General features: G+C 31.1%; 1 long non-coding RNA gene and 1 pseudogene across 1 annotated transcript in view; one reads left to right on the forward strand and one right to left on the reverse strand.

Moving 5' to 3' along the window:
• LOC140060763 (uncharacterized) overlaps positions 1-5341 on the reverse strand; it is a 29767-nt gene extending 24426 nt beyond the window's left edge. The window contains exon 1 of the long non-coding RNA XR_011847364.1: positions 5191-5341. This is a non-coding gene — a long non-coding RNA (uncharacterized lncRNA). The remainder of the gene's footprint in view (positions 1-5190) is intronic.
• A 12280-nt stretch (positions 5342-17621) lies between these two features.
• LOC140061393 (5S ribosomal RNA) lies at positions 17622-17739 on the forward strand (annotated as a pseudogene).
• The last annotated feature ends 2683 nt before the right edge of the window (positions 17740-20422 follow it).

A 20422-nucleotide genomic window follows, 5' to 3' on the forward strand; every position in this document is an offset into this window, starting at 1 on the left:
AATTGAGTTAGTCAATTACCTGAACAGGTGTGAGGTGGAGGGTTAACAAACGCCACGATAAATATATTAAATTATATCTGCGAATATACTAGTCAGGTCTATATGAATTACTGCATGTGTTTTAATAGAGATTAACATTTAATTGTAAAGTACATTTCTAAATTGTACTCTCAACATGATGTTTTCAGGTCACATTTAACATTTAAAGAATGTCTTATTACATTATGTTTTAAATTATAATATACAAACACACAACATGTATCTCAACTCAACACAATATTAAATTCAATTTAATTTTTTATTCAGAAATCTCTGATCCATAGAACATAAACAATACTTACAAATTAAAACAGTCATTTTAATTTCATATAATAGTTATTCCAAAAATTATATGATGAAAACGATAATTTAACGAAACCAGAAGTACATGGTCTGGTTGATATCTCTTTGTATAAGCAAAATATATCGTGACAACATTTTGTTGAGTTGATTTAGCAATATCGTATTAAGAAACTGAATTTAATTTTTCTGAAAAACAAAACCTAAATTAAGGCACTTGTTTTTGTTCCTGCTTATGTTTTGTGTTCAATTTTTTATTAACACATCAAAACAAACAAAAAACTATAAAGTTGATAGAACAATATTAAAGATGTAAAACTATATGTGTTCATAATATTGTATCGTATTTTGCCGAAAGAAACAAAATCTTGTATGAACAAAGTAGCTAACTTGAATATTATAATTTAAAAAATGTACTAAAAGTTTTATCGCCAGAAATCAATTGTTTTTACCACCCTTTTAGGGTCAACAGATCCATTAAACTCCCTTAGGGGTGTTGACAAGATAACTTTTTAAAATCGGATGTAAAAACATTAAGGTTACAGTATAGGATGTTCAACCAGGTGCCTGTTAAACAGAGGATGACCTGTTAACAGTGGTGCACACGTCCTTATCACGTTAGGGGGTCTGAAACGTGATTCGGTAAAATTAAATTGCTTTTTTTACTTGAGGGTTGGTCAAACGATGTTAGTGTAATGTTATAATAGTGGAGGATGGTTACACATGATATTCTAGATATTTACTGAAAGGAATGTTGGGGTATGACCCATCATTAATACAGAATAAAGATATACACCTAGGAGTAACATTTTATCACAAGTTTATCTATTAAAAATGAACGCACACACCGCTGTGCACGAAGCAAACAGAATGTTTAAAAAAACGTGCGAGAATACACTTCCAAACATAAAGACACATCATACAGGATTATGTCATACTATAGACCTACACACACAAATTTCAAATGTCTTAAAATATTATATTTCAAAGCGATATGAGAAAAGAAAGCAGACAGTTAAAAAAGAAGATAATTACAGTAATAATTAATGAAATTGAGGACTTAACTGTACAATAAATCTCTCCATTTTATACTGCACTTTTAACAAAAAAATGATATCAATCACTTGAGGTAGAACATGACGCAAAAGACAGATGACATTGTTATCAAAATAGTTGCGGTCCCCCCAGCATTTAGAGTTAGTCTAAAATGATACAGTTCATCACAGGCCGATAAACTACAGTAATGAGGCATAAACATTGGCTGCATACTACACAGTTCATCCGCATTTAGACATCATCAAAACAGATTTCCTAACATCATAAAAGCAACTTATATGAGCCGCTGACAGACTTGTACCAATGATACTGACCAAGATATGTCCGCAATATATTTATTTGGTATTCGGAGAGAGTTTATTCAACTGATGAGAGTTTCTGTAGAATTGTGTGGTTATTTATGGCAAAGTTTTGGCAATCACAAGATAAGTTTATAGTTAAGCGAGGTTGTCAAAAAGATGTTGCAATATCTAGGAATATATTATAATACCTAACCGGAAAATGTTTACTCTCTCTTTCATCCTAAACCATGAGATCGATTTAATAATGCCGTTCGGGGTAGAGCACCTTTTAATTCTCCAATATCCATTAACCTTATGTACTGTTAGAACGGCAAATATTTGCGGAAAAATCTGTTTTCTTTATTTGCAACAGCCAAATGATGTTATATATATTATTTAATATTACTAACATTACAATATTACTTAATAATACAAATATAAATATTATGAAAACTAATTCGACTTTACTCATCTTTACTCATCTTTTTCTATTTATTGTACAAAAGTAAATTGAAACGTTATAGAAACCGAGACATACAGCTGAGAAAAAGAATACTTTTATCTACATCCACCTAACATTTCTTTTTCCAAACAACAAATTATTATATCAACTTGAAATAAATCAAAAACCGCTCAAATATCATCGAATTATGACCAGAAGGATATTAAAACTGTAAACACCAATTCATAACTGTGAAATAAAGTTATTCACGGTGAGGACACACTTAGAGAGATCTAGTTGGTCAGCGCTAACACAACGGATTGCAATAAAACTGAATTATATTTATATCTGTTCCTGCTGTGCTAGGGTTAAATCTAAAGATGGTTGGAAATTATTTTATAATGATTTTAAATTAGATATAAAAATGTCTAAGTTGAACACCTGAGCCTGTCAGTTGACATTTTTGTAATAGGAAACATGCAAGAACCACAGTGACACAGTATTATCGGTATGGTAGGCCTATATGGTTTTTGAACCAAAAAAAAATGTTATATAATCATTGTCACACTAAACAAAGTTATTATTATTTTTTTTTTAAAAACAAACTAAATAAAAAAAAAAAATGTAATTTAAAGCAAAAAATCATTTTTTGGTTAAAATTAACTGGTTCTTTTGTCTTTTTATAAGTGAAATAATAATGTTTGGTTTTTTTTCTACAGACGTGAATAACATTATTAAAACTGTAAAATAGTTAATTAAAAGTCCGATTTTATTAATGTTTCATGTTTTGGAGGACAATACATCTTTAAATATTAAACACAAACAATAAAAGAATATATATATCAAATATAAATTTTGTTTGTTTTGTTTTATGTTTAATTTCAATATGAGATTTATAATGATTCTAATCTATGATATGCATTAAAATAGAAACAGATGAAGAATCAGTAACTGTGGCATCACAGGTTTGGATTTAACTACCAAATTGGAAATGACAGACAAAAAGAGATCGTTATCATCTTTTATTCGCTAACCTTTCCCAAAGTACACAACATTTCAGAGTTTTGTAACTGAAGAACAAAATTATGGAAAATGGAAAGAGCTGGTGGGCTTCAAAGAAATACTTGGGCTTGAGATGTCTGGAGGAAAATGTAAGGATTGTGCTGATTGACTGACATCTTGATCACCTCTGCCACCAGGAAAAAAAAAATTCCCTCACAACAACTATATACACTGGCCATTTGAATGGCAAAAAGTTTAGATTGACTCTGAAAATGACATTGTAGACATGAGGTTTTGAGGTTTACCGCAAGATAAATACCTTATCACTCAATGATTCCAAACTCAAGCTGAATGCATGAAAGGACAAGATTGTGAGTGGCCAAGCGGTTTACAGTGGAACCGCAATACCTTGCCATATTAACATCGCCAAGGGTTTGAGCCTCACTCACTCCATAGTTCTGGTGGTAGAACGAGTTTTCTCGGATAAGGACTATAAACCATAGGTCCAGTGTACACATCTGGCTCATGTGCACTTTAAAGAACCTAAGTACATCTTTCGAGACAAGTAGGGGGTTGCCCCGGTGTACTAGTATACACACATCCACTGTTACTCATCAAGACAGTTTGATTGTCAGCATACGCTGTTTAGGGTCACCCTCTACAAATAAGGTGTAATAAATAAATTGTTCTCTGAATAGGGGTGTCTCAAAAAAGGTGTTCTACTGTACAGAGATATGTAGTGAATATCTTTAATAACAAAGACTCTCATCTGTTCGGGATCTCGTACACCACCTGCGCTTGTTATTCGCACCCCTCTTGTGACTTATGGCATGTACTTAGCACCCACTTCAGTTTAATTTCTCGTTTATATATTGTATAATTGCAAATCACATTTGATAACAGATGTGGAAAGAATCCGATCATATTTGTCAATTAAAATGAGACGTATAGTTGTGTCCAGTTACATAAAAACGACATGTAATCTCTGCTAAGCAAGTTTGCACGAACAATCTCACCAGGTCATAACAAGACCAAAATGCCAATCATTTTATGGGTTTACCATCATAGTGTATCGTACTATTACATATTTGATTTTCGTATTCTTTATTCTAAATGTTATCATTGCAAATTGACGGCAGTTGACTCCAAAAATAGAAAACCTTTATTCAAAGATTCACCATTAAAGCATGAAAAAAAAATGCACTTTTTCTGAACTGCACAGAAGCAAATTCTTGATTTATAATAGGTAATAAGTCCTGGATATTCAATACATCAAAACACATTCCAGGCATGATGTAAAGTTATGAATCTAAAGACCTATCCATCAGAGCAAACCAAAGACAAAGTTTAACATCTAGAATCATGGTAAAGAAAAATCCAATACATTTTTTTGGCAAGGTGGCACACAGGGAAAATAATTTAGTTTGGAAAGTGGGAGTTCCCCTGGCAGATAAGAGCAACACAAATCTATTTTAGGCCTACTGTACAACATCCTATAAAATATGTATCTATATGTTTGAGATATGTCAACAATAAAACATGGTCACTCGTAAAAAATTACTATGTAATGTTTACAATTATCCAAGAAAATTATCCAAGAAATTTAGCCTAATTGGAATGACCGATATTATGAAAAAATGCAAAAAGTATGCAGAATTCAGCATAGTTATACAAAAAAACAGCTAAAACTTGATAACTATGGTCAAACCAATTACCCACTTAACAAAATGCCCTGGGTTTCTGCAACCATGTAAAGTGCAGAATACTTTGGTTTTCTAACAACTTTCACTTGATTGCAGGTGGACACTGTGCACCTGCAGTTGAGGAGTCAACCAACATTTTCTATTTAATTCAATTGTTTTTCACAACTATTGTATGTTGAGAACACTGTATTGAGCATCCATAGATATGAAAAGAATTTAGAATCTTGAGGGAGTGAGAGTAGTCAAGAACAGAGAATAAAAGAAATGATTAGAGAATTTCAGATAATTTGATAAGCTAAATGTCTAGAAATAGAATATGCTATAAGAGGAATGACCCATAATTCAAATTAAAATGTTTTCATCTTACTATAAATTAATTTTTCTTCGACCTGTCCATCTCATTACAAGGTCATCAAAATAGTTATTAATAGATCTTGGCGTGGTCTAGGAGTAAATATGAATCTCGACAGAATGTCTACACACTTTCCTGACAAAATAAATGAGTAGATTTTTAATCACATCTCAAAAAGTGCCATGTTGCTATTTTTCCTAATTATTTGATTGATGCTGTTATTTCCATCTTCTTTAAGAATTACTGCAACTTTTAATATTAAAAACAAATTTTGGAATAATAGTAAACAGTAGCTCAAAGAAGTTGCAAGTTAAGAAGTTACAAATTGCAACTAATGAGAGCAGGTATATTATTGCTACTTGATGAAGCGAGTGGATGTCCAGATGACATCTGATGACTTGCCTTTTATTATTCTCTTTACACACTTCATTGATAGTCAGATCAGCGCCATATTTTTTTTTTTTTTAATTTACAGTGGTGTTTGCAAAAAGAGGGAACAATCTACCTGTGTGGGGTTCATGGTTGTCAAATGCCTCTGTCAAAGCGTGGTCAGGTTGAAACTTTAGTACCAACCTCACTGATGGTTACAGCCATTGGTTTACTCTATTCAGACGTAATTGTACTGAATGTTCAGTTCACTGAGATTTAGACCAAACATTTCATACACTATGTTATATTGTTGTAATACCAAAACACAACTATCCTAGATCTGGACAAAAATTAACTAAGGAACAAATTCACAGCAACTAAAGAGTCAATTATTATACTGTATTCCCAATTAAAAATTCTATGAATTAAACATACTGACTGAAACGTTCAATCTTAAATGGAAAACTGACTACAGAAATCTCTGGAAAAAATGAAATCAAATTTGTACCATAAAGTCATAAACAAATTCCAATTACTATAAACACTAATTACTTACAAATTACTGTTAAAGCCAAATTAAATTTTAACCAAATTAGAGTAAGTCTGCTTATAATCCTAGCCCTATAAAATACAGGAAATTAAGGTTGATTGAAAGCTATTCAATGTCAGGATTTTCTACTCAAAGTCACTTAAAAATTATTAATTTGTCCCTCAAAGATATTGACCATAACTGACTATTTTCTACAGTCATTTATTATCTGCTAATGTACAGAGTTTATTAAGATCATCTTGATACAAAACTTGATTTTTCACAGAACTGTTTCTGATGCGAGATAATACTGATTATAGTGTGTGATTAAAGAGTTCCAAATATTTGTAACTAGTTTAACCAGGGAAGAGTTAAATTACCTCTTCCCTGGTTTAACCAGTTTAAAAACATCCATTTGCATGTAGGAATTTAACCAGAACCAACTAAGTAGAGAACACAACATTTAGCAGACAATTAATTCTGTTAAAATAATATCTATTATTAACAAATTGAATATAACAATTTTCGTTTCGGTTAAAAATGTGAAAAATCAAAATAACCTGCTAACGGACAGGTATCGCAAACAAATTGATATTTTTGTTTGGCTTTGGTGATTTGCATTGCGAAGGGAGAAAATGGAAAAACCAACAATTTTCTGCAAAAATACTGGTCTGCAAAAAATTTTATTTAATAAGTTTTTGAATACAAAGCATTGATAGCGTATGTACTACCATGCATTTAATAGTCCAGGGTATTTTTTAGTAGCCAAATTATAAACACGTCATCAAGACAAATTTCGTTCTCTTCAAGTTACGACTAAAAAAACTTATCAAAACACTATTTTCGTACCAACTGTACCAGGTATAAATTAAAAGAGTCCAAGCTTAAAGTTAATTTACATTTAATTACTAAATTAGTTTGATGGTGTTGCAGAAAAAAACCCTTCCTTCTGCACATCCTCTTAGCCCTGACCTAGTGACTCCATCCTAAAAAACATCCAGTAAAAGATGACATTGAATGCACTGAAATCTGTCACCACCCATGTAAATCCTAAGCCTAAAGAGTTATGTTATGTAAATTTGTGTCTTAGCGACTCTTTGAGGGTATAAAAGTACCCATCAATGATCCTAATAAAGACATCAAAATAGATAGCTTAAAAGGATTTATCTTGAGAGATTAAAACAATGTTTATTTAATTAAATGTAAACAGTAGAGTCTAAGGCAAATATTTATACTTTTATGATTTTAAGGGTTTCACAATTTGATGGAAAACATCCATAGACCTGCTATACCACTCATTAAGAAAATGTTTTTTATTTTTTTAGAAAAAAATTAATTATTTTAAATTTATATTAGGCCCTAAATTTATTTAATACTTTTTTAAACATTTTTTTTTCTAATGGCAATATGAAACGAAAATAAAAAATATTCAATGTTCAATTAAATAGACCATTCCCTGGGTACATATGATATTACAATATTTTTTGTTGAATTAAGTACTATATGGAGTGCACCGTCTTAATTTTAAAGAGCTTTGCCAGCACTGACCGTTGTTTGAGGGCAGCAGATGTAAAACAATGAACTGTAGGCATACAAAATTATAAATAACTTTAAAATTGACCTGGTTTAAAAAAATGGAAGAAATAAAAAAAACCAATGACTTATCTGAGGATATCCTTAAACGTCCTGTTTTATGCAAATAAGCTTAATCATGATTTATGCAAATATCAGACTAGATATGTTTTTAATGTAAATAGGCTTATTTAATCTTGTGTTATGCAAATAAGCTATACACACATGTTTCATGCAAATTGGAAATAGGCTAAATACAACGCTTGCTCAAATTAAAGCTAAATATATGTTGTTGATGCAAATAAGCTTAATAATGTTTATGCAAATATATGCTATAATACATGGTTTATGCAAATAAGCTTTTCATGTTCAATTTAAGTAAATATTATTAGTTTAAACGTGAAAAAATGTACATGGTACGAAATTAGGGTTAGGTTGTGCTATAATTATTAATAATCTATTCCAGACCATTAAACAATTTTAATTAGGTTGACATGATTATGTCATTCATTCATGTTACAAATGTGGATAGCAGAAATGTTATCAATTAATATAATATGCCACAAGATTGATCAGATAAGGATATCTTAAAACCACCACACAAAGATAGCAATCAGATAATTAATAGGTTAGTAGGTTGGTTACAAAATTGTTTTACTGGATTCAAAGAATTCAAAGTGAAAGGTATATTGGAAGATTAAAAGTGGGATGTCTCTTTATGCTCTTATGGTCAGTAACACTGTAATAAATACAAGAATGTGATTGGTCAAATGGCATCACATGATAACCCCAAAGTGCAGTGCGGACGGGTGGTTTTAGCTTAGCATAGATACAGATTCTACGTGGGACAAGCTATGTGGTTTTCTACTTACTGTTACTGCTCGTCTGTGTAAACTGGTCTTAACTATCCATTTTGAGATTTAAAAAAAAAATAATCTTTAATATCAAAGTCTTGTTCATGAAAGTGTATTTTGCAATTATTTAAGTTCGTTTCCATTTGTATTCTGTAAACAAATCACACTTTAGTACCAGAACACTGAATCTGACATCATCCAACCACATGCTATGAAAAATATGTCATTCACCCTAAACTAACAGACAAATTATCTCTAATGTTTCTTCCAGAAAGGCGATAATGACCTAGTATTGCATATAAATATGTAATTAATTTGTAAATTAAATTAAAATGGAATTAAATTAGCAAATAAAGTGAAAGAAGAAGCCATATAAGATAGTGTAAAGGAAATTAATATGGAAGGTTATTAAACCAAAAGGCGTTGACACTAATGAATCACTGAAGAGAATGATGGTGAAATAGAGCCAGATTCAGTTTAATGATGGACATTTTGGCTCAGATGAAAGAAGTTTACAAAGTTTCAATAGTCATGTGACAACTATTAAGAAGCTTTTGATTTGGTGAAATTATGCACTACATCATTCATCCAGCTCTGTAAAAATCGATTTCAATTTGTTTGCCACAATCAACGATAACTAATGCAATCTAATACTATGATACTAAGAGCAATAATATCGTGATGATACAACGATTATATTATTTTAATCGATTATAACGTCATTTGATTGGATTTAAAAAAAATCATTCTTATCAATGACAACATAAATGGTTATCCTTTATTTCTAGAAAGAATTTTTTTAAAAATTTCTTTGTTTATTGTAAGAAAAGTGTATGTTTATCTAGTTATTGCCAATCGTCATCATCCTAGTGTGTAGCAGCATTAAGACATAGTTACCCATTGATGCTACCTATGTGTGATCAGTCAGTCAAACATCTACACTATTGGATGCAATCATTCATAAATTAAATTAAACGTTGCTAGAATTAGATTTTAATTGGTTTTTATTTTCTGAATGGAACCCCTGAAGATTAGAGAATTTCAGACTAAACAATTTGATTGATAAACGAATGTCATCGATGAATAAAGGAATAGTCTTTAAATATACATAGGATCAGAACATCTTTACGTACTGAATTAGGAAGGGTCTGAAGTATCAAGAGGCCTACCACTGAGTGGCTAGGAAAGCCTTGCAGTGCCTTGTAAAGTATGATTGCACAGTGAATTAAAAAGGCTCTGAAGCAGCAAAAGGCCTACCACTGAGATGGCTAGGAAAGCCTCTACAGGGCTTTCTAAAGTATCTTAGACTGTGTATTAATCTGTAGCATTGAGTATCCACTGAGCGTCTAGGAAAGCCTACGTCCCTTCCAGCAATTTACAAAGAAAAGGAAGACCCTGTCTATTACTCACAGACTTGCATTGCAAAAATTGTCATATCACCCATGCCCCTATACAGTATTAAGTAGGTCTTGTTACCCCCTGCGTACCACAATGACAGATCGAATACATTTTACAAGCTTAACGATGAATTCCGCAATGTAAAGTTGTCTATTACTAAAAATGTTTTTGATCGTGACTGTGATGACAAGTGAAAATGTCAATTCAATCAGTTGATTAGGTAACGATTAAGTAGTTTTTAAAACGACTTATAAAATGACAGTAGTTTAGAAAAGCTATATTTAAGTAGGCTAAATGGTTTATTTACTTTTACTGTACTTTTCAAGTGTGTTTACACTGTATGTGTAAAAAAAAATATTTAAATTGATATCATAATATCTCCTTATTTTCTATTTTTCTTTATCTTATTTTAATAATAGTACATAAATTTACTTTTTTATGGTTTATATATTAGTATTCGGTAATTATTATTAGTATTCAGGTGACATGACTCCTATTAAGGGGACACTTTTCCATGAAATGATCGAGATGAGGGGACACTTTTCCATGAAATGATCGAGATGAAAGTTATGTTTTTAACGCATCAGCAAACCGTTATTTAGGGGACACTAAGGGGACACATTTTTAGATCCCGAAGGTGTCCTCTTAATAGGAGTTCTACTGAATACAACATTCTCCTTTCCAATTCACTACTATTATAGTATGATTTTTTCAGGTTTTTCATTTTAATTCTCTTTCATTAAACACCAGCTACAGGGTTATCAGTTAAATTGTGCATTTTTATAGACCCCAATTGTAATTTTCTTTTCATTAAACCCTCCATGGGTTACCAGTTAAAATGGGCATTTTGCAGATCTCTAATTTCATTTGGTTTTATAAAAAAAAAATTGCCATGTTGACAACTTAATTCCTTCCTTTAGGCGCCAATTATAAGCATATCCCTTTACGATAAGACACAATTTACATCTGTAACCATAAAGTAAAATACCATAAAGCCAGGACGGAGGTGAACCCAGGCAGTGAAAGTTCATTAGATGGACATAAATTTATTGAATTTTATATTCAAATTTTTTGTCAGAAATTTTTAGGGCAGTGTCCATTATTTTATAGTGAACAAACTTTTAAAAGTGCGGCAAAAAATAAACCTGTAAAACAGTCACACACCTGTATCGCCCACTAAAGTAAAATCAACCACTAATGTAACATTAACCACTATAACAACAAACAACCACTGAATGTGTAACCACTAATGTAACATAAGTGGTTGATTTTGGGCCTGTTTCTGCTGAGCAGAAATAATCGATTATTAACCGTTTATTTTTTTAATCGATTATTTTTGGGCAACAGAAACAGCGCAAAATAAAATAACCAATTAAAAATAACCGATTAAAAACACTCAATCCATTGCGTGTTTTAATCGATTATTTCTTGTTTTAACCGATTATTGCGGAGCAGTTTTGAGCTGCAACACAAATAGCGATTATTGACCTCACTTTGACCTCTAGAGTATGACAAACTTATTCACGTCACAAAGCATGCTGTTTATTTGCGCGATATCGACGACGATCAGCAAAACCATGATCGCGATGTAGACCGAATAACAATCAAATGTTAAACATTTGATTTTTATTATTTTGTGGGGAAGAATTATACCGAGAGACTCCAGGATGATCCCAGGATTCTGTGTTACAAGTACACCCGTTACATACCATCACCAGTCCAGGCTAACGATGTTTTACATGTCATTTTTTAGGCCTGTTGTCTGTTGACTTGTTTCGGTAGAAATATATAGCATATGCCTAGCAGGCCGAAGGTAGAACCAACGAACGGCGAAACGAACTTTTTTCGCCGACGTGTCCTTATTAATATAACATCATTATTCTGTTGTATGTGGTACGGTAGTAGGCCTAGATGTTTATTTTACAAATAATATAGCTTTATGTAAGAGTAATTTTTAATCCTACATGTGAGAGTTTTAGGCAGCGATAGGATGTAAACAAACCAACTCTCATCGGCCTTTCATAACTTGAACTGCGCTGTGGGAGAATGATGACGTGATTTTAAAAACCGATTACCTGAATAACCGATTAAAGTCGTAGCAATTTTCAATTGCAACGCGACTATTTTTGTGGTTTGCGGTGACTGGAAAAAATCGATTATTTTCCTTTTTTCAGCAGAAACAGACCCTTTGTTCCGGTTAATGTTGCATTACGGAAGGATTTGTATCTTTACAATAACGAAATATGTCACAAATATGTTTTCGTTTTTGTAGTGAAATCTGTTTCACACGGAAACGAATTAGGATGCAGTTCAAATATGAAGGCGGGAAATTCGAACCCACTGTAGGCTAGGCTAGGCTAGGCTGGTAGGCAGCGGGCCGAGATCTAGCATGAAATAGAGCAAGAACTTTTAAAACTGCTTTTAATTTTGTCAAATTTGATAGAATTTGCAGCATTTTTCCTGCGGTACATGACTGCTGATATTTCAATGCGCTTTATGAATATGAAAAGGGGACCAAAAGTATGATATATCTGTTTTAACCATTAAGTTTGCGAAAGTTCTATTTTAGTGGTCGATTGTTACGTGCTGGTGGGACAACCCACTCCCCCAAATAAACAACTTTTACCTGTTATAAGCAGTACAGACCGACATGCTAAATGCAAGACATACTGTTTCCAAATAAAGGTTATTAAATTATAGCATCCCTTTCAAACAGTTAGTTTAAAGTATGATACATTTGATTATAATTCAATAATGTTTTATCATTGTTTAACTGTTACTCTTTGATTGATATATGTGTCTGCGTTCAATAAATAAGTAAACCAATCTAAATTTAACATTTCCTCTTGCCCTGCGTTATGTGATGACACGTATATCCACGTGGAACTTTGCGTTTATTCAAGGTTATTCATAACAGCTGAAAATAACTATATTTGTTTTGTGTAAAAATATACCTATTTTGTACAGCAAATTAAATGGACAAACGTCATAGAAACATAAGCAACAACCAACATAAAAACTTTATTTATAGACTAATTTATAGTTTAAAGCTTATTAAATGGCTCCAGCTCAATGGCTTGAGCAGACAACAAAAAGGCTAATTAGTATCAATCCACAAAGACAGGGGTTGAGATGGACCATCACAACGGGGTAATCCTTAGTACTGTAATATGAAGGAACATCACAGCATCTACAATTCCTGATACTACCGTAATGCTAAACTCACCAGAGAGGGTATTATGACGGTTTCTCAAGTTGACCATGTACCAAACAAAAAAATGTATACATTTTCCCTTAAAATGAATTTCATTTTTAGTAAACTAACCTCTTAAATCTACAAATGAAAGATACAGAAAAAATGTATGACGTTTTCTAGACATCATTGAATTCCCTAGAAAATCACATAACTCTAGTACTTCACCTGACCCTGTCTTGATGATATCATATTTGTTTGTACATGTTAAAGTTATATTTTTTAAATTCCTTTGGGCTTATAGTACTGGTAACCTGTATAAACACCACATCAAATACATTTTTATATGAATCATACAAAATATTATATCACAGTAAAGAATACAACAGATGTTACAACAACAACAACTTTAAAGTTGTCAAGGTCTACACTAAGATTAGAAATAAAAAGATACTTTATTTGTATCAAGAGTAGTTGAGGATTGGAACTCACTTCTGAAAAGTTTTTGTTTGCAAGCTCCTTCCATAGATTAAAATCTAGTTTAAACAACAACTGGTCTGATAAAAAAAAATTTAGCCCATATACAAATGAAGAGTTCTAAAGAATGAGCAGAAAGGACACATGAGCAAGGATAAGTTCTCAAAGATAAGTCCAAAAACAAATTTAACAAATTCTTCTATACAGTCACAAATTATATAAACATTGTTTAGTGCAATATTCTGTGTCAAGATTTATAGAAATCTATCTATCTATATTAAATATAAACATCAGTTTTGACACTTTTTAGAAACTCAGTAAAATCAGGAGGAGTATTGTACAAGAGTAAAAGTATAGTAGGAAGAATTCTATTGAAAAAGTTATCATAAGGGAAGATACAAAAAATAATTTTTGGAGAAATTCTATAGAAAAGTTAACGTTAGCAAGATTTTAGAAAAACATCTACAGTTAAAATTAGAGGGATCTATAGTAGGAAAGGGTTTTAGCAGAACCTGTCAACATACATGAGAAAGCACAAACAAACCCCCTACATTTGACAGTTAGAACACTAACAGACATACTCCTTTTTTCCCCCTTCCTCATAAAGGTCAAAGTGCAATATAAGGTCGCATTACAGCTGAATAATTAAATAAAACGAGTCCCACAGGTAGCAGACAAATGTGAACAGTTGAAAGAATTGGTCATAATAACCTTACACATTACACAAACTAATCAATTTGAATAAACACACGGTTGTTGTGAGTGGAGATAAGAAGCATGTCTGTCACAAACTATCAACATCATTTTTTTTTTATAAATGCAATATTACATAATGTGATTTAACACATTCGAATAAACTTAAGAGAAATAATAATTATGAATAATAAATACATCCCCGCTGTATTATTAAAACTTCTTTCCCAATGGAGACCCGCTTTGTTTGAACCAGACAAACAAAGAAACAAAAAAATATTTATTACATAGCGTGGGCTGTTTAAATTTTGTAGGAAAAAATGAAAGATAAATACTTTAGCTCAGATATTTTTTGGAACTTGTGCAACTACCACCGACAATAGTGAGTTTTTAGAAATGTAGACAGAGGTGATGACAATTTAACAGAATGAGACAGTTATAGAATATCTCCTCTGTCTACCTTCTTGTCAAAGATTTATTAGTTTACAAACTATGAGATGGGATAAAGATATCAGAAGAACAAATTTTATGAAAATATTTGCAAACTCCACAAGAAGTATGTAAAAAAATTAATTCAGAATTATGAACATATTTTTGTTAAATTTTATAAAGCAAAAATATGTAAACGGACACTCAAAAGCATAATATAGAAGTTTGCCATTTTTCAGGGAAATCATGAAGAATTTTATAGAAAGTGGTCTGGACTAAGCAATTTGTTTTAATAATATAACAAAACTGTTTTTTAAACTATTTAATGGATGTTGTGTGATGTACTGTAAGCATTTCAAATATAATGTATTAATAGAAAATATTTTTGAAATAAAGTCTCTGAAAAGGAAAAATGAACATATTTTTAGGGAAGTTCACGAAACATTGATCTGCATTGTGTTTGTAATATACTGAGTATAACACACTGCTGTGTATGTGTCAATGTAAGGGAAAACTTTCATAATCTCACTAGAAAGTGAAGATTTTACTAAACAAATGTTAGGTTAATAGTAAAAAAATGCTAAAACTTATAAATCTAAATCTCACATTATTATGAAAGGTCTAAACAAAATGTCCTCCAATATGTCCACTGGTAATTTGACAGAAAAAAACCCAATCGTTAATTATCTTTACAAATTAAAATGGACAATGTAGAGCAAAAAAACATCCAGAATCATCGTTTCTAACAGAACAATGTCTATACACACCTGTCTAATGTGTGTGCCAAAATGAATGTTAAAAGAGCTATAACAACCAGGAATGACATCTGCAGCAAACCGTGCAGACAACATTTTAACTCGTTAGGGAATGACATACATTCGTAACCCTTGCCAAGAGTCAATCATAAACTAAATGTTTCATGAAGAAGGCTGGTTGTAGATAATGAATTGAAATCTTATGTTGCCGACTGCTGGCATCAATACCTAGACACACTGCTACAGATATAGAAATTATAGATGAAGAATGAAGATTAGTAAAATCGGACTTTGAATAGGCCATTTTGCAATTTTAATCAAGTTATTCAGTTCAGTAAAAGAAAAAAGAAGATTATAAAACGAAATTGATTGGACTCATAAAGCGATAAAATATAATGTTATATTTAACTAAAATTTTAGTTGCTTTAAATTAGTTTTTTCATGTAAATATTTTTTTTTCTATCCAATTTTTGACAATATAAATATCGACATAAATACAAAAAACATTCAGGGGGACAAAAATATCTTTAAATGAAAGCAGTTACTATTCCTAATCTGCTTTGATGCATTGGTTGTCAAATATATCCATGTTTGTGGGGATGGGGCAACAGGCTTACTTCAAAATGAATGACGATGACAGCTAATTTAATTGCCAATACAATAACATTTTAGATAGCATATATTAAATGAAAATAAATTACAATTGTTAGAATTGAATTCACCACCACATATACAATAAAGGGCACCATCAATAAAATATTTTAATTAGACCAAGCGTACCTCAACCTTTTCTCCCATTGCACACACTTTCTCGATTAGACTTGAACCAAGTTTTCTTTTATATGAAATGCCATTTGTGCCAAAATACTAATATTAAGCCAAATCGTTGTATAGAACAAAAACTCTCTCTAAATGTTTTCTAAAGTTCAATTGTTATTTTATTTCAAATCAATCAATCAATTTTTAAAGCACCATTCCAACAATCATTGTTCATGGCACCGTCAAAAAGAATGATGTCGAGTTTCTAATGTGCAATGGCTAAGTGTTCCAGAGCTTATAGCTCCAACAGTATTGAAAGTCTGATCTCCCCAGCTATATTCTCTCTATGGACAAACCATTTAAACAATTACTTATTTAATTCCAGGATACATACTGACACAAGGGGAAGAGAAATTTTCAAAATATGTCTGAATGTAACATTCTAGAATAAGATGTTTTGATTTAAGAAACCATGTATAATTAATAAGACCATTCAGGAACATTCCAGTATGCTATTAATAGAAACTGTAATCATGTAATAATGAGAAGTATAAAGAATGATCTAGAACAATAGGAACATATTGTATATAAGGGGAAGTATGACAATTGTAAGAGGGAGAAGGATTTTTGATTGAAGCATTTATTTTGAAGAAGGTTGTTGGATTAGAGGTTGAATGTTATATTGCAAAGTTATTGTGAAGCTGTTGTTTAAAGTGCTTACTGGATTGTTAAAAGTTGAAGTTGATTGAAATTAAAGCTTTGTTTTTGAGTTATTTTACAACTTTGTGGATTTTGTGTGTATACTTTTATGTCACAAGGGAGTTCCTAAAGTATTTTCAACCGCTCGGAAACATACGTGAGAGGAGTTCGTGACACTGAAACATAAAAAATAATAAGTGTAAATTGATTTTGCTTCAGGTATCTTGGTCATCATCAATACCAGAAGCAGTACAGTAGGTGGGGAAACTTGGCTGAGATGTTAAATCCCCCGATAATATTAACTAGAATGACAGACATATTACATGATTTTTATCATCTTTAAATGAGAATTCAAGAACGGTTTAATAAATCCAATATATTTGTTTGTCTCAGTAGACTTTTACTTGGCAACATTTAAAAACCATGTATAAAAGAAAACTTAACAACATTTTTGAAAAATAGTCATTTTAAAATTGTATGGCCTTGATGAAAAACACCTCTGCATGATTCAATAATGGAGGAAAAATAATATTTTAAAAAAAAAAGGGTTTTTACTGTTATTATTATTCTTAAAGATAAAATATTTTTGAAATAGATGTAATGTAATCCCTGATTGGCATTAAATTACTTTACATCATAATTAACAAAATTCATATACATGTGAAAGACCGCATGGGTGTTATTCAAGGATATTTTTTAATGTGAAATGTAACATTATATAATACGGCTTTACCACGTTGAAACACCGGTTCTCGTCAGATCACCGAAGTTAAGCGACGTTGGGCCTAGTTAGAGCTTGGATGGGAGACCATCTGGGAATAACGGGTGCTGTATACGGAGCTGGGGTCCCGTTAGGCATTTGAAATCAGCACTGCTGATTCTTATGGCAGCCCCTGCATCTAGTATCTGCCTCAGACCTCTGGTCAAGGTGGGCACTGGACGAGAGAAGCCCTCGATCAATGTTAGGACCAATCAATGTGCTTTAAACAGTCCTGGCTTTGTTTGTATCAAACCTGTTAGTGGCGGTAATTATCGCTGTTGGTTTCGATTAAATATAATAAAAATAAAAATAAAAATACCCAATGCTCCCTTGATATGAAAAATATAACACAAAAACACTAAGAATTGATTAAACAGTGAAAATTGTATCAAAATGCTTTGTAAATTGTAGATCATCCGCAGTCAATAAATTCTACTACAAATATAACATTTTAAAGTTCAAATACATTTTTTTGATAAATATCAGGTTTTTCTTCAAGTGGTTTCACATCATGATAGCAGAAAAACACTGAGGGGTTCCCCTTCACTGGAGTAGTCAAACACTAAGGGGTTCCCCTTCACTAGAGTAGTCAAACATAATCCACCAATGTCAGTTTGACAATTACGTCCTCAATTCAACTTAAAAACCATTAAAAAATTACATTCTCCGCTGGAATCAGGAATTTGTTTTAGAGATAAACTAATTTTAAAATTATTTAAATTACAAGCAGATGAAAAATCATGTCATTCAATTTCCTAAAAGGAAAACATGTATTATAAAAAAAATAGCAAAATTGTGAGCATAAAAATTATTTTTTTATAAAATTTAAAATTAGCTTCATGTCTTTACCAATATCCTATATAAGACGATCAAAATATATTAAAATATTTCAACAAAGGGGTAGTCAATGAACATAAGAATGTATCTATAAAATGTATAATTTGTACTAAAAACCAATTTTTAGACTACACATATCAGCCTTTTTTACTGTACTGTATATGGAAAATATTGATAAAAATTAACTATTTTAATCAAGCAAATTAAACACTGGTAAAATCGGTGGTCTTTCAACATATCAAAAAATATCTGGCTGCTTGCCAAACGTCAATGCTCCACCTTTTTTTTATATCAATTACAACATCTTAAATTGACACTTTACAATTTTAGGTTTTTATTCAAGTTCCGTTGAAAATTTAACAAGAATCTTAATCTTAGTTTTATCCTAATCACCTTTAGCAGAGTTGATGGGCGAGGTTAAACATGACAATAAATTCCTAGGACAGTTGAAGTTTTGGTCAAAAATGGGAAATCAATCTATTCCTCTTGGGAGATACTTATATAATCAATCTAAATGACGAGGCAGAAATATGACATTTAAAAGTCCATCAGATAAAACTTTAAAAAAAAAATTGGAATAATCTAGAGATTTGGTATGAGCTACTTTAGAATAAAAGTTGTTAAATGCTACGAAGTTAAAGAAATTAAATGCAAAAGTGTCAATTAACTATCCAACCATGAAAGTGAGTTTGCATGTGAATTGTTGCGATAACAGTTCCACATCAAACAGAACTATTTGTGTTTTTTATCTGACAAAACCTTCATTCCTATCACTCAATATTCTTTCTTAACCTGCCATTGTTTCTTTTGTCTAATAAATTTAAATCATTCAAGAAAATAAAGAATAACAAAAAGACGTGGAGTAAGCATGGAATCAAATGAATTCCGTAACTGGTTGCTAAAATTTAGATTTAAATAGTGGTTTCTTTCTCAGAAATGATAATTGTTATTCTACCTGTACCAAGATTCAAGACATTTTTATTGGTCCAGTTAAAACAGTAATAGTAATTTTAGTGGGGTCTTTCATATTTCCAACTTTTCTTAAGTTACATTTCTCATAACTCTGCTTTAAATGGGAAAGTAAAACTCTTATTCTGCACATTATTTTTTATTATTACATTATATGTAACAAATTAATACTAAACTAATAGTAATAATTAGTTCAAGGTTTATACTCCCTATTATTATCCAGTTTATTATTATCTAACATTATACAGTAGAAAAAGGCCCCTTCACAAACATTGTACTTCACATTTTTAAATAATTTAATTTATTATATTGCTTTTCAACAATATCACAAAACACACTTGTTTCTTATTGTAGACAATAATCATGTTCTTTGCTTATCATTCTATTTAACATTTCCAGAAAGTGTATCTCAGACATTCCTGCTGCTGAAGCATAAACAGTTGTATAAACATGTGTGTTTTTATCTATTATCCATATTAATATTTGCTAGACAGAAATATGCAAGATTATAATTGAGTAATAACTATGATCAAATATGATGATCTGTATTTGATCAAAATGCTTTAATATTTCAGATTCAGAGATTAAATTGCGATAATGCCAATTTTTCGGCACTTGAGCTTAATATAATGCATTTAAATATAATAAATTTTAAATTGAATTATTAAATATTATTTTGTGTGAATTAAAAGTGTCATACACACATCACAGATCATAGATTGCAGCCATGACATTAAAACAAGCAGAATACTGTATATAACATTTTAAAATCCTTTTTTGGAAGTATGGAAAACAATCATAATTTAAAGTTTTTCTGAAGCAAAATTCTCTGTTTTGTAATATATTATTTAAAAAATATTAGCTGATTATTACCTCTCTGCGACCTGAATGTGCGTCAAGGAAAGATGGCTGTGAATTGCTAAATGCACGTTTGGTCGTTTAAAAATAATGAAA

Source organism: Antedon mediterranea, chromosome 10 (genome assembly GCF_964355755.1).
Source record: "Antedon mediterranea chromosome 10, ecAntMedi1.1, whole genome shotgun sequence".
NCBI classification, from domain to species: Eukaryota; Metazoa; Echinodermata; class Crinoidea; order Comatulida; family Antedonidae; genus Antedon; species Antedon mediterranea.